A 15041-nucleotide genomic window follows, 5' to 3' on the forward strand; every position below is an offset into this window, starting at 1 on the left:
CTTGATATTGGTGATCCCATGGGTAATCCTTTTTGATGGTATATGGTATCATGAAATTTGAAGTAATTGTTATTGATGGCAAAGTGTAATAATTTTATAAATTCATTTATTTCTAACTTGCTTAGTTTGCTATAGTTGTTAAGATTGGATTCTATGATTGTTATGGTTTTTTGTGTAGGTATATTAGGATACATGTTTGTTATGTCATATGTTGCTAGTTTGTAGTATTGTTCTACTTTTATATTTTTGGTAATATTGCAAAATTCTATTGAGTTTTTTATGGTTTTATTTGCCTGAAAAATGTAATGTTTTTTGAGGAATTTTTGTATGAATTTTGACAGTTTATAGGTGGGACTTGGTCTTTAGTTTATTATGGGTCTCATGGGAATATTGTCTTTATGGATTTTTGGATAAGCTTTAGCAGTAGGTATTCCTGGGTTCATTGTGATCAATTTTGTAGTTTCTTGTTCATTTAAAAAAAAGTTAGTGTTTTTCAGCAGAGTTTTTAAGTTCTTTTGGATACTGTTGGTTGGATCTTTGGTCTTAATTTGGAAGGTTTCGTCTTGGAAACAAGTTTTTGTTTTTGTTATATATTCCTCTTTATCCATAATAACTGTTGTGTTTCCTTTGTCTGCTTTAGTAATTCCAAAATAAGACCAAAGATCCAACCAACAGTATCCAAAAGAACTTAAAAACTCTGCTGAAAAACACTAACTTCCTTTTAAATGAACAAGAAACTACAAAATTGATCACAATGAACCCAGGAATACCTACTGCTAAAGCTTGTCCAAAAATCCATAAAGACAATATTCCCATGAGACCCATAATAAACTATAGACCAAGTACCACCTATAAACTGTCGAAATTCATACAAAAATTCCTCAAAAGCATTACGTTTTTCAGGCAAATAAAACCATAAAAAACTCAATAGAATTTTGCAATATTACCAAAAATATAAAAGTAGAACAATACTACAAACTAGCAACATATGACATAACAAACATGTATCCTAATATACCTACACAAAAAACCATAACAATCATAGAATCCAATCTTAACAACTATAGCAAACTAAGCAAGTTAGAAATAAATGAATTTATAAAATTATTACACTTTGCCATCAATAACAATTACTTCAAATTTCATGATACCATATACCATCAAAAAGGATTACCCATGGGATCACCAATATCAGGCATAATAGCTGAAATATACATGGACTACCTAGAACATCAAGAAATCCAAAAAATAGAAAACATTATCCTTTGGTGCAGATTTGTTGATGATGTATTTATTATAATGGATAATAGACATACCAATGAAAATACAATCTTAGAACAACTAAATAAAACAGATCCTCACATAAAATTTACTATGGAAACTGAAAACAATAACACTATTAACTACTTAGATATATCCATAACCAGACATAACAACCATTTAACTTACATCATATACAGGAAACCTACCCATACATCGAACACAATAAAAATAGATTCCACCCACCCATACACCCACAAGAAAGCCGCATACTATAGCATGATACACAGAGCATATAATATTCCACTTACGAAAAAAGATTTAAACAAAGAATTGAACCTAATTCACGAAATAGCCAAACAAAACGGATGTAAAAGAGAAATGATAAACCGGATCATTAACAAAATAAAAAACCAACCAAAAACTAAGTTAACTAGAACCGTCAAAGATAAAAAATAATACGCTTTATTTACTTACAACAGTAACCATATACACTCAATAACGAACATTTTTAAAAAACAAGGCCTAAAAATAGCTTACAAAACCACACGCAACAACACTAACATACTATACAATTCCAAAACAGTTAACAACATAAACAAATACAACCATTTAGGTGTCTACCGCCTAAAATGCAGTGACTGCCGAGCCAGCTATGTAGGGCTTACTGGAAGAAATTTTTCAATACGATATAATGAACACGTAAATGCTATCGAACATAGACATTTTTCAGCTATGGGACAGCACATTAATGATCAAAAGCACAAATTTACAAGTATCAATAACGACATGCAAATCCTTAATACTAATCCAAAAAGCCCCTTGCTCAGTATACTAGAAGAATTCTACATAAACCTAGATAAATACATCAACCCAGATTTTAACTTGAATGAAAATACAGACAAAAACAATATTCTTTTCCACGCCGTTATTCCCCTCCTAGCAGATTATTATTTAAAAAGAATCAACAAACAACAATCCATACATACAAATAAACCGCTCCAAGATCTCCCCTCCTCCAACCCCACTCCCGTCACAAGCGCTCCACCCATCCCTTCAAACCTCCCCTCCGCCACCGCAAATTATAGCCCCAGAATAACACGCGACAGGTCCCGACAGGCAGCCACGCGGAATACACGGTCTCAACATTTAACGTAAGTGATACGACATATAACTTACTTTCCACATCTCTACAACACATCATATTATACATTTATTATTTCTGCTTGCAGATTCATTATTTTACAACATATAGAAGCCTCCACGCCACAACAAACGTGTAACTTTACCAAGACGCGCGACATTTCAAACGCACTCCATTTCACAATAGTCACCCATTCAACTAGTAACGACACGCGAAAAGAAGGAATATGTTTTCTTAACAACATACAGAATCTCAAGATAACTCCAACAACAGCAGCAGCTTACAAAATTGCAACAAATACTATACTACAACACGTAATTCACTTGTAAAAAGAGGCAAAGCAACATAGTATAAATATGTATTCGGTCCTACTTATGTAAACATTTCATACATTTCTAACTGACCAGTTATATCAGATTACAATCTCACAAACAGTAACAACCCATAGTACTGTTGTTAACCTACGTTAACCCTATCTTACGTTTGAAAAATGTGCACATATAGCACTACATATTAGTACTTTTAATGTAAAGAATTTATTTTAATAAGCTACCATATACCAATATTTTAGTTATGATTAGTTCATTTTAAGTAGATCATCCCATGCTTGTACATAACAAGCGGCAAAAATAAACAATATAAACAAGGGATTGAACCATTTCCCATCAGACTAACTTTAAACATTTCCAACTGGCCTTCATACTAGACCACAACTTTACAAATGGTAACACACCATAGAACTAATGTCAATAAATGTAAACCCCATTTTAATATATAAAACAAGTACAGAAGGTACCACATACTTGTATTTTAGTATTAAGGATCCATTTTAATAATGTACTATATACCAGCATTTTAGTCATGAATCTAAATTAACGAAGTTATTCTATGTTTTTTCCATTTGACCGAACTATAAAAAGTGAAATTTCATAACTCATATATAAGAATGTAATTAGGCTATTGACATTTCAAAAAAAGCAGATATACAGTGACATACCTCAAACAACGGTATATTTTTTGAAGATCCTACAATAGTCTCACTATTATCAACGTGCACAAATGCAAGAATATTTTTATTCTATACTTTGTAATATAAATTGTAATACGACAACATGTAAAAAACAACATGTACTTTTAAACTAAAAAATGTACACACTTTACCATTTCAGTTAGCAATTTGCCAGTGTTTTTATCAAATAGATAAATTATATTGAATGTAATAATTTTGACACTGTATGTAAAGAAGTATAGGACCTATATACGCAATAATTTAGACATAGTGAGCCTATAAATCTCACACACATGTTTTCAAACTAAGATGTACCCACCAACATTCTAAATACAAAAAAAAAATTGAGTCAATTGAATTAACTAAAAGATTAATATTATACATGTGATGTTTTTGTAAATATCTTTTTTATATGTATGTCAACTGAAGATGATCCCTTAGGGATCGAAACCGGTCTTGACCTAATTTACCAATTTTGATGTAAATAAATCTGTGTATTTATAAGGTGGTGACTTTTAAATTATCTTTATACTGAGCAAAGTTCTCTGCGAAGCGTAAAGAATTTCACCTTATTTTCTTGACACGGCATAAGCCCAAAAGCCTCATGTCTATAAGCATGGGCCGTGAAAGCATCAATGGCATACAATATCATTGCTTAGTCATCACTGGGGCCCATATTTTAATGTAATATCTTTTTTTTTTTTTAATTTCTACTTGCTTTACGATGCACCGACAGACAGGTCTTATGGCGACGGTGGGATAGGAAAGGGCTAGGAGTGGGAAGGAAGCGGCCGTGGCTTTAATTACGGTACAGCCCCTGCATGTGCCTGGTGTGAAAATGGAAAAAAAACGGAAAACCATCTTCAGGGCTGCCGACAGTGGGATTCGAACCCCCTATCTCCCGGATGCAAGCTGACAGCTCCGCGGCACTAACCACACGGCCAACTTGCCCAGTTTATGTAATATCAAAGTGTAAAATATGTACATAAAAATGTAGTAAATATCAGTGAAATATGTAATTGTATTTGTTACCATATTTCTGCGGCTCACAGAGGAATAGAAGCACCTGGGTTGAATGGGCAGACAAGCAATACTCAAGTTAAACTAGCAAAGTTCCAGAAATTTTATTTCTTTGTTCTCTAACAGACTTTAGTTTCATCACAGTAAGTTTACAATTCTTAGAAGATCAAGGTTGCTCGATAAACCCTTATAACTTTGAGACAATAGTGGAGCTCATCAGTTCAAAGAAAACAAAATAATAGCTAAATAGCTCTGACACCGGTACAACATGAGCCTACTGGCTCCTAACAGGTACAATTATCAAGAGACTGAGCTCCCATTTACATGAACATGACCATAAGATAGAGTTGATTCAAATTCAAACAGAGGCTAGCCTTAAAATTTGAGAAAGAGACCATGTGTCCATTATTACACTTCCAAACATGGACCACAACACATTTCAAAATTCTTTTACAGATCAGCCCCATAATGAGCTACTGATACAGTCTTTCAAATGACATTAGAAATAGTGTGCCATACGTTGACCATCTCTTATCTTTCTGTTTCGTTTTTCTGCCAAACTCCTTGCCTTCTGTTACATATGTGTACTATTGACATGGCTATTATGGCCAACTTCGACTTCAAATTGTACATAGGTTCTCGGAATGTACTAGAATTAAGTATCTTACCTCGGTGGAACTGCTTTTATTTTTCAACATAGTCTCCCTGTAGACTAATGCATTTGGTCCAGCGATGTTCCAATGCCTTGATCCCATCTCGAAAATGAGATTCCTCCGGGCCTGCAAAATATCTCTCCAATTTGGCTGTCAGTTCTTCCCTTGTAAAAAATCTCCGTCCACCGAGGAAAATTTTCAGCTTGGGGAATAGATGAAAGTCTGATGCCAAATCAGGTGAATAAGGTGGATGTGACAATTCGTACCCCAGTTCATGAAGTTTTGCCATGGCAATAACACTTGTGTGCGGCGGAGCGTTGTCCTGATGAAAGATGACCTTTATCCTTGCCAAACCAGGCCTTGTTTTGTGTATCTTTTCCTGTAGTTGGTCTAGGTTTGCATAGTATTGCCCTGTAATTGTTTGGCCAGTAGGAAGATAATCTACCAGCAGAATGCCTTTTGCATCTCAGAAAACTGAGGCTATGACCTTTCCGGCCGAACGCACTGCCTTTGCTTTCTTTGGTGGTGGTGAATCAGCAAGTTTCCACTGGTTTGACTGCTGTTTTGTCTCTGGGGTGTAGTAGTGGACCCAAGTTTCATCTGTAGTCACAAACCAGCACAAAAAATCTTGTTGGTTGCACTGAAAACGGGCCAGACTTTGTTCGGACATTTCCAATCTGGTGAGTTTATTGTCCAATGTCAAGAGCCGCGGCACCCATCTTGCGGATAATTTTTTCATGCCCAATTCTTCGGTTAAAATATAATATACCTGTTCAGAAGACGTCCCTAAAGCTTCAGCAATCTCCCGCACTTTCAGTTGACGATCCTCCACGACCATTTTATGCACTTTTGCGATAAATTCTGGGGTCGTAACACTTTTTGGCCGTCCACTACGCGGATCATCATCCAAGCTCTCTCGACCAAATTTAAACTCGCTGGTCCACTTGGCAACAGTTGAAAATGAAGGAGCAGAGTCCCCCAGTGTGTTCTGAAAGTCAGCATGAATTTCCTTTGCTTTCATACCTTTCTTTACAAAGTATTTAATCACTGCTCGAATCTCAGTTTTTTCCACTGTCACAAATCACTACGCGGGAACAACAACAAAGAGTCGTCACTACCACACTCCTGCAGCTAGAGCACTGACGCACCACGTTCACAAAGGATGTGTGATTATTGCACGGGAACCTCATTGCTCTAGCACCGACATCTAGCGGCGATTCCGAGAACTTTTCAAACCATCCTTGTACATGCAAACTTAGCCCAAGGAGATCGCAGATGTCGCCTTTGTCGTGCTGTGATTTTACGACGTTATGTTCCTGATCTTGTCTATCTGGCTTTTCCATAGCTCTTCTTCTAAGGTTTTATCTTGGTGAAGTTATGGCAGGCAACACGTTCTAATACCAATATTAATGGTCCGTTATTGGACATTATAAATTTTCAAGCTAACTCATTCTTGGTTGCCAGCGTTTTGCCCCTCGTGTGCTAAGTTGGGCTCATCAGTTGGTACCTAGCACACCCATCAAGATGCATGGCTAGTGCATACCGCGGAGGCCACTGCGTAGGCTACTTGGAGCCACCGGCAGTGCCGATGCACTATGAGAGAATTTGTCTCATTACAAAAAATTGATGCCTGCTTGGCCATCAGATGTATCTATGTTGATTCCCATACGGAACCTGAAATATTTTTCCTGAATGAGTAAATTTATAATACCAACAGCTGGAAAATTTATAATGTCCAATAACGGACCATTACTTTATAAGACTCGAATGATGTCAGTAAATAATTCCAATGTAATGAAGATAACAACAGCAGTAAACATAGTGTAACTGACTGACTGAATAACAGCCTTGATATGTTCTTTGAATATTTCTATATTTTCAATACAGTTAGAATATTATAAGATGTATTGTTTAACAACATGGTCCAACTTGTTCTTTTTGCATGAGCAAATGGAGAAAGCCCGTAACCTTGCACTGCTATTCATAAGCAATAAGTTAAGGTCAAAACAGCTTCCTATTAGGTGATTCCCATGCTCCCAAGGTGGTGCAGCTCTTTTCAGGCACACCCCAATGGAGGTGAGGTGGCGGTGGTGATTATTGTTTTGAGGAAGTACAGCTAGGCAACCATCCTCTCTCTATTAACACAAATCAGAAAAAAATGAAGAGATATGACACTTTGAGAAATGAGGGTCTTGCCCAAAGAAAGAGAAGGGCCATGAAGGTCATGAAAATGAAGGACTCTTTAGCCCTCGGAAACCTAATAGCACTGGGGTCGGAAAAGAACAAGAGTTGACCAAGGCAGGTCGGAGAGGATAGATGAAAGTGAGGAACCTGGCACAAGTCTTCAACTTACTTGTCAGGACTCAGCTAAGGGCCCCATGGTCGCCAACCCATTCTCCCAAGTTGAGGGCCCCTTTTAGTTGCCACTTACGACAGGCAGGGAATACCTTGGGTGTTATTCTACTGCCCCCACCCACAGGGGGCAATGGAGGTGAGCTGCATATGCCATTTCAACCACATTCCAGCCCTCCTGCCATTATTAAATTTCTGGCAGTATCGGGAATCGAACCTGCCCCCCCCCCCGAGGACGGCAGCTAATAACACTAACCGTTATGCTATGAAGGCTGTTCTGAATGTGCATGCTTCAAAGTACACGTCTACCGCCCCTTTCCACCACCACTTCCTTGTTTTCAAATAAGAGGCCTGCTGACCTCTAGTGAGGTGAAATGTTTAACATATCTCACTCCTGACTCCACAATGTAAACATTAAGTCAACCCATCTTGCATTCTTTAAATGGAAATACCACTTCCATGATGACGGAAAGCAAGAAAAATTCATTTAAAATGATCATTCTGAAGTAGGTACTAGAACTGTTCAATGTTTCTCATTGTTGACTATCACAAAATTCATTCAGTGGTGTGATGATAATCTTGTATACTGACATTATTCAGTCAAATATTGACAAACTGGTGCCAGAGATCGCAGCATGTCCACTAAAGAGATAAAAGATATTTTTCGAAAGAAGACATGAATATTGTACCTTTTATAACACATCTATCCCCTGATTGTTTTATATCTTTAGTCCTAGTAGATTGTCTGTTAAAAACCCCTATGTTGAACGTTACAAAAAAAAAAAAAAGTTAATGTGCAAATGAACGCCAATAAAGTACAGTAAATATAGCAGATTTCTCTTAGAAATCATAATGCCACTAGTGATAATTTCATGCAGAAAGTGTGTTGAACTCTATCGTGTTGTTCCCATCACAAACTGCATGGGTTACAATTGTGTGAGATTAATCACAGGAATGTTATTTTTTGCCTCGAACTGGAGTTTAAATCCAGACCGTTTGGCAAGCTTGGTTTTTTTGTCGCGCTGTAACACTCTATGAAGGGAGAAGTCGGCATATCACCTAGACTGCGAAATTTAAAGTTTGTAGCAGACTTTACGCAACCAATGATCTGTTACGAGTGACTTATCTCTGCTAATAGGGCATTTTATCGTGATAACCATAGGTGGTGGTGATTGTTTTAAGAGGAAGTACAACTAGGCAACCATCCTCTGTATAACAAACACTAATCAGAGAGAAAAAATGGAAGGGATCTGACACTTGAAAAATGAAGGTATCGGCCACAGGAATACAAGGGCCGCGTGAAAATGAAAGACTCCCTAGGCCACGAATGCTCTAATACTGTCGGGGTTGGTAAAGAACACGAGTTAAACAAGGGAGGTCGAATAGGATGAAAGCGAGGAGCCTGGGCACAAGTAAGTGGAAGCAATGCCAGGAGTCAGCTGTGGACATCGTGGACGCCAATCCGCGCTCCAAAGTTCAGAGGCACTGGGGCCCCTTTTAGTTGCCTCTTACGACAGGCAGGGGATAGCGTGGATGTTATTCTACTGCCCCCACTCACAGGGGGAGCTGATAACCACAGACCTTGTTCTCACTCACTCGCACATCTTATACTTGCTTATTGGTATCTCGCTCATTGGCATACTTACTCATTCAGATATAGTATTCTGCCAATCTTGCATTTGAAGAAGCAGCAAGTTAAGCATTTCACACAGCTCCGCAGAAACAAAACACGTGGTTGTGAATTAATGGTAACTATTTCTGTTAGTTTTCAGCTTGTGGGAGATTCAACACACTTCCAAGGAACCGAGAAGAATTCTACTGTGCTGTTACACCTTATGCAGCTATTCAAGAGGACTACAGTGATGGAAAAGATTTCAACTCATCAAACCAGCTCCAACATGTACTTCTACATGAAAGCATTGGCCTGACCTAAGGATGAATCTACCAGGAACATAAGGTTGGAGAAAACCTGATCAAACCTCATCAGCAACAAAAAATGAGTACGATTTGTAAACAGTCTCTCTTAAAAATTTATTCGAATATAATACAATCCTTGTTGTAGAATAATACTCTATTAGTTAGCATTCTAAAGTAGTATTCTTTCCATTTCAACTATCTTGCTTATGGTATATTTTGACAGTTTTGTGTCTTATTATGTGCGAGTAATGCCTTCAAATATCAGTTATTTCAGGTCACCGTTGTTCATTAAAAATTATAAGATAATAATCTCGGACGCTGACAGCTAAACAGTTTAAATGTTGATATATGAGTGTCATGATCAATGTCAATGGAAGCAAGCTAGACTCTTCTAGAATGACTATTCTAAATCATGAGATATCTTGTAGATCATCAAAGTATTACTCATAATTTTGACTTTGATGAGTGTTAAGAGTAAAAATAATTATTTAAACTTAATAACCAAATTACCAGAATAAATTATATATTTAATAAGAGGTTGAGTGTGTAAACTTGAGATAAGTGCTGATGTGTTTGAAATGTGAAATGTGCTCTGATGTTATGTGAATTTGCCAGTGGAAAATACGGTTAGAATTGATGTCTCTTCGAATAAATTATGGAGCACTTGCACAGTGTGATGGTTATGAATACAACCATGTTGTAAATTTACGTGTGATTATTTAAATATAGAAATTATTTCACATTCAACTTAAGTCAGGGTAATTTCAACCACATTAAAGAGGCCCATACACGTGCAATATTATTGCGCAATATCGGGGTTATAATTGATAGTGTGTAATTAATATTGAAGGGCTGTGCAATATATTGTACAACATCAAAAAAGTTTGAAATATATTATACTATCTGAAGTACTTATTTGATTATTGTTTGGTCGGAGGAGCTATACCAGATGAATGGAGAGTTGCTACAGTAGCCCCTGTGTATAAAGGAAAGGGTGATAGACATAAAGCTGAAAATTACAGGCCAGTAAGTTTGACATGCATTGTATGTAAGCTTTGGGAAGGCATTCTTTCTGATTATATTAGACATGTTTGTGAAATTAATAACTGGTTCGATAGAAAGCAGTTCGGTTTTAGGAAAGGTTATTCCACTGAAGCTCAACTTGTAGGATTCCAGCAAGATATAGCAGATATCTTGGATTCAGGAGGTCAAATGGTCTGTATCGCGATTGACCTGTCTAAAGCATTTGAAAGAGTAGATCATGGGAGACTACTGGCAAAAATGAGTGCAATTGGACTAGACAAAAGAGTGACTGAATGGGTTGCTGTATTTCTAGAAAATAGATCTCAGAGAATTAGAGTAGGTCAAGCTTTATCTGACCCTGTAATAATTAAGAGAGGAATTCCTCAAGGCAGTATTATCAGACCTTTATGTTTTCTTATATATATAAATGATATGAGTAAAGGAGTGGAATCAGAGGCAAGGCTTTTTGCGGATGATGTTATTCTCTATAGAGTGCTAAATAAGTTACAAGATTGTGAGCAACCGCAACGTGACCTCGAAAATGTTGTGAGATGGACAGCAGGCAAGGGCATGTTGATAAACGGGGTTAAAAGTCAGGTTGTGAGTTTCACAAATAGGAAAAGTCCTCTCAGTTTTAATTACTGCATTGATGGGGTGAAAGTTCCTTTTGGGGATCACTGTAAGTATCTAGGTGTTAATATAAGGAAAAATCTCCATTGGGGTAATCACATAAATGGGATTGTAAATAAAGGGTACAGATCTCTGCTCATGGTTATGAGGGTGTTTAGGGGTTGTAGTAACGATGTAAAGGAGAGGGCAGATAAGTCTCTGGTAAGACCCCAACTAGAGTATGGTTCCAGTGTATGGGACCCTCACCAGGATTACTTGATTCAAGAACTGGAAAAAATCCAAAGAAAAGCAGCTTGATTTGTTCTGGGTGATTTCCGACAAAAGAGTAGTGTTACAAAAATGTTGCAAAGTTTGGGCTGGGAAGAAATGAGAGAAAGGAGAGCTGCTCGACTAAGTGGTATGTTCCGAGCTGTCAGCGGAGAGATAGCGTGGAATGATGTTAGTAGATGAATAAGTTTGAGTAGCGTTTATAAAAGTAGGAAAGATCACAATATGAAGATAAAGTTGGAATTCAAGAAGACACACTCTGGCAAATATTCATTTATAGGAAGGGGAGTTAGAGATTGGAATAACTTACCAACGGAGATGTTCAACAAATTTCCAATTTCTTTGAAATCACTTAGGAAAAGGCTAGGAAAACGACAGGTAGGGAATCTGCCACCTGGGCGACTGCCCTAAATGCAGATCAGTATTGATTGATTGATTGATTGATTGATTGCAAAATACTGTGCCGTGTGTTGGCAGTATTGTGCAATATCCTGCCCTTCCGCCAGTTGGTATCAACAAGTGGAGGAGAACGCATCGTGATGGCAGACAAACAAGTGGTGAAAAAGTTTATTTTGGAGTTTATCGGAGTGTATGTACCATGGCCTTCCGGCTCTCTGGGACGCTAAGAGCAAAGATTACAGTAATGGAGTTAAAAGAGGTGAAGTGAACAGGGTGCTTATTGAGAAATATCGCGAAAAATATCCGAACGCCGACAAGCAAGAAGTTCTTTTTAAAAATCAGTTCTCTGCGTACAAACTTCCGAAAGGAAGTGAAGCAGCTTCCTGATACTGAAAAGAGTGTTCACCAAACAAAATACCGGCATGGACTGACTATATATTGCCACGCATATTGTATGTCTATGACCACTTTGCACAATATATTGCACAACCAACAATATTATCTCCACACGATTCTATTTACTGCACAAACCCGATTGTTGTGCAATAATATTGTACGTCTGTGGGCAGCTAACAACATATTGTAAATCCATTTTGCGCAATAATATTGCACATCTATGGGCTCCTTAAAGCTCATGCCAGTCAAGATGTAATTTCAGATATGTGATTGAGTCATTGTTTAGCTTATTCATCATCAAGATTGAATTTCATGAATACGTCATTAGTAAAACAGGATTAGAACCGTTAAGAAATTTACCTTTAATTCAGGCACCAATCCATGTGTGAATTATCAAAGTTAGATGTGTGAAGTTAAGATCCTCTAGTGAACATTAACAAATTTGATGTAATAAAAATAATTACCTAAAAATAACAATGCTATGACCATGTAAATAAGTGTATAATAGCTTGCAGCTGATGATTGATTGTGTACTGTATTATTTGACTTTTATGTTAACTTATTGTGCAATTTGCTCATGTTTGATTGTTTATTGGCTGCTGATTTACACTGTGTTTTGCCACAGTGGGAATGATTTCAGCGTTAAGATTATTCTTTGAGAAGCGGAAAAAAGTGAAATAATTTACTAATTTAATTATTATTTATTAAAATATACATGCAAAGTCCACATTAAAGAGGTTAATGTGGAGGGCTTTCAGTCTCTTACAGACTTCCAACCAAGAGAGTGCCTCAGAGGTCACATGATGTATGTCCTCGATGCAACCAGCGAAAGCTCGCAGAGGGCAGTCCTTCAGAATGTGCACGATGGTTTGCACTTTAACACCACAGTGACAAGCTGGAGAGTCTTTCCAGTCCCACTGATGTAGAGCAGAAGCACTTCTTCCAACTCATTTAATGATGTGTTGATTTAGTTATTTAATAGGCTAATTTGATCCTCGTCTAATTGAGTGATAAATTTATGAATAACCAGTAGGATCGTAACATATTTTTAAAGTCAAGATGAATCAACAAAGATAATGAAATCAACCAAGATTGAGAGATCATTAAATAAATTAATTGTTAAAGAGTAATTTGTTAAATCATGAGATTGAAAATGTCAGATAAGAGAACAAGTTCTTATCAAAATGTCAAATTTCTGTACATGATATACTAAAAGAATTATTTCTGGACTAGATTAATGTTGTCAAAAACCATATTCATTCTTTGAAGAATTATTTGAAGAGGAACAACATAGTTTAATTAATTTAATGGATTTGTGAGTGAGATTAATCAGAGACTACAATTTCTTAGAATATGATTTATTATTTCAAGTTGACAGAATTTTTGGTAAACTTAAAGGCTACAAATGAGCTCAAACCCTACATGAATATTACTGAAGCAATAGACTTAAAATTTTGAGATTAATTTCAAGAATTTAAGTGGATTAATGTGAATAATTTATTAGGGAAGGAAATCCATAGCTTATTACATTAATAATTCTGAAAGAATTAGTTTTCCAAGATAATTTAGTGTTTCTGTATTTATATATGTGAGAGAGAGAGAGAGAGAGAGAGAGAGAGTGTGTGTGTGTGTGTGTGTGTGTGTGTTAGTGTGAAGCACTTCATTGAAAGACTCAAGTGATTCTGTTTTTTGCTATTTGTTTTACATCGCACCAACACAGATAGGTCTTAGGGCGATGATGGGACAGGAAAGGCCTAGGAATGGGAAGGAAGCGGCCATGGCCTTAATTAAGGTACAGCCCCAGCATTTGCATGGTGTGAAAATGGGAAACCACAGAAAACCATCTTCAGAGCTGCCACAGTGGGATTCGAATCCACTATCTCCTGGATGCAAGCTCACAGCTGTGCGTCCCTAACTGCACGGCCAAGTAATATTTTTAATCACAAAATGACTCACTAATCACCAGAATAAATTGATTTATGTTCATATCATTTTGTTTATAAACCAAATTCAAGATTTTATAATAAATGCCACTTCACTGTTTTTGTGATTGTTGTTTATGCCCTGTTTATCATCCAGTCTTCTTATGTCCTTAATTTTGGTTTGGCCAAACAAATGGTCAACACCAAGGGATACTCATGTGTGCCGTCTGAGTAAGTCCACGTACATGGGGAGAGCATCCATCACCTTCGTAAAACACCACGAGACACTGATATAACCAACCTTGAAGCACTCCACAGAAGTACTCTCAAAACATTTTTTACAACGAATCATATAAAAAAAAAAAAAATTCATAGAGTATATACTGTAATTTCAATATAAACTCATTTATGTATACTGGAAATTGTTTAAATGAAAGAGATGTGGAATATGGCGATTTCAACCCTCTGCTGTAGATATTCTGTTGCTCTGCCGTCACTAATTACGACCTGCAACTACTTTCCAATCTCGGAAATGAGATTTCTGCTCCAGGAGCCCAAGTGTCAATGGCATAGGTGGAAACTGACGATTAAAAAAAAAAAAAAAAAAAAAGAACCTTTACAGAGATGCTGGTATCAACACTGAAAGTTCATAATGGTTTCAGTTTCATGTCAATAAAACTTTAGAGAGAACAGCAACAAGTTATTTATTTTCAGTTTGTGGCATGAGATCACTGGCAATACAATGTATTTAATAACAGTACAGTTCACAATATTTATTAAGTATCTCCAGCTACCTTGTCCACATAGAATATAAAAACAACAACATCGTGTAAGACTTATTTACACCAGATACATTACATGATATGTAAGTGCTTTGGTATCAAACACATACAACCCAGGTTAGAAAGTGAGTAGGATTGTAAAGGATGGCCAACTTAAACCGACCTACATCTTGAGAAGTCTGCGCTGAGTGACTGTGTATGGTGGACCAGACCTAAATTGTTAACTTTAGAAAAAATAGAGAACAGCGACCTACAAGTAAAATCACA

At 36.8% G+C, this 15041-nt stretch overlaps 1 long non-coding RNA gene across 1 annotated transcript in view; it reads left to right on the forward strand.

Moving 5' to 3' along the window:
* The window catches only part of LOC136873841 (uncharacterized), a 56052-nt gene extending 41447 nt beyond the window's left edge, over window positions 1-14605 (forward strand). Inside the window, exons 2-3 of the long non-coding RNA XR_010860179.2 lie at window positions 9204-9438; window positions 12829-14605. This is a non-coding gene — a long non-coding RNA (uncharacterized lncRNA). The remainder of the gene's footprint in view (window positions 1-9203; window positions 9439-12828) is intronic.
* Window positions 14606-15041: the final 436 nt, after the last annotated feature.

The sequence above is a fragment of the Anabrus simplex genome, chromosome 5 (genome assembly GCF_040414725.1).
Source record: "Anabrus simplex isolate iqAnaSimp1 chromosome 5, ASM4041472v1, whole genome shotgun sequence".
In the NCBI taxonomy this organism is placed as follows: domain Eukaryota; kingdom Metazoa; phylum Arthropoda; class Insecta; order Orthoptera; family Tettigoniidae; genus Anabrus; species Anabrus simplex.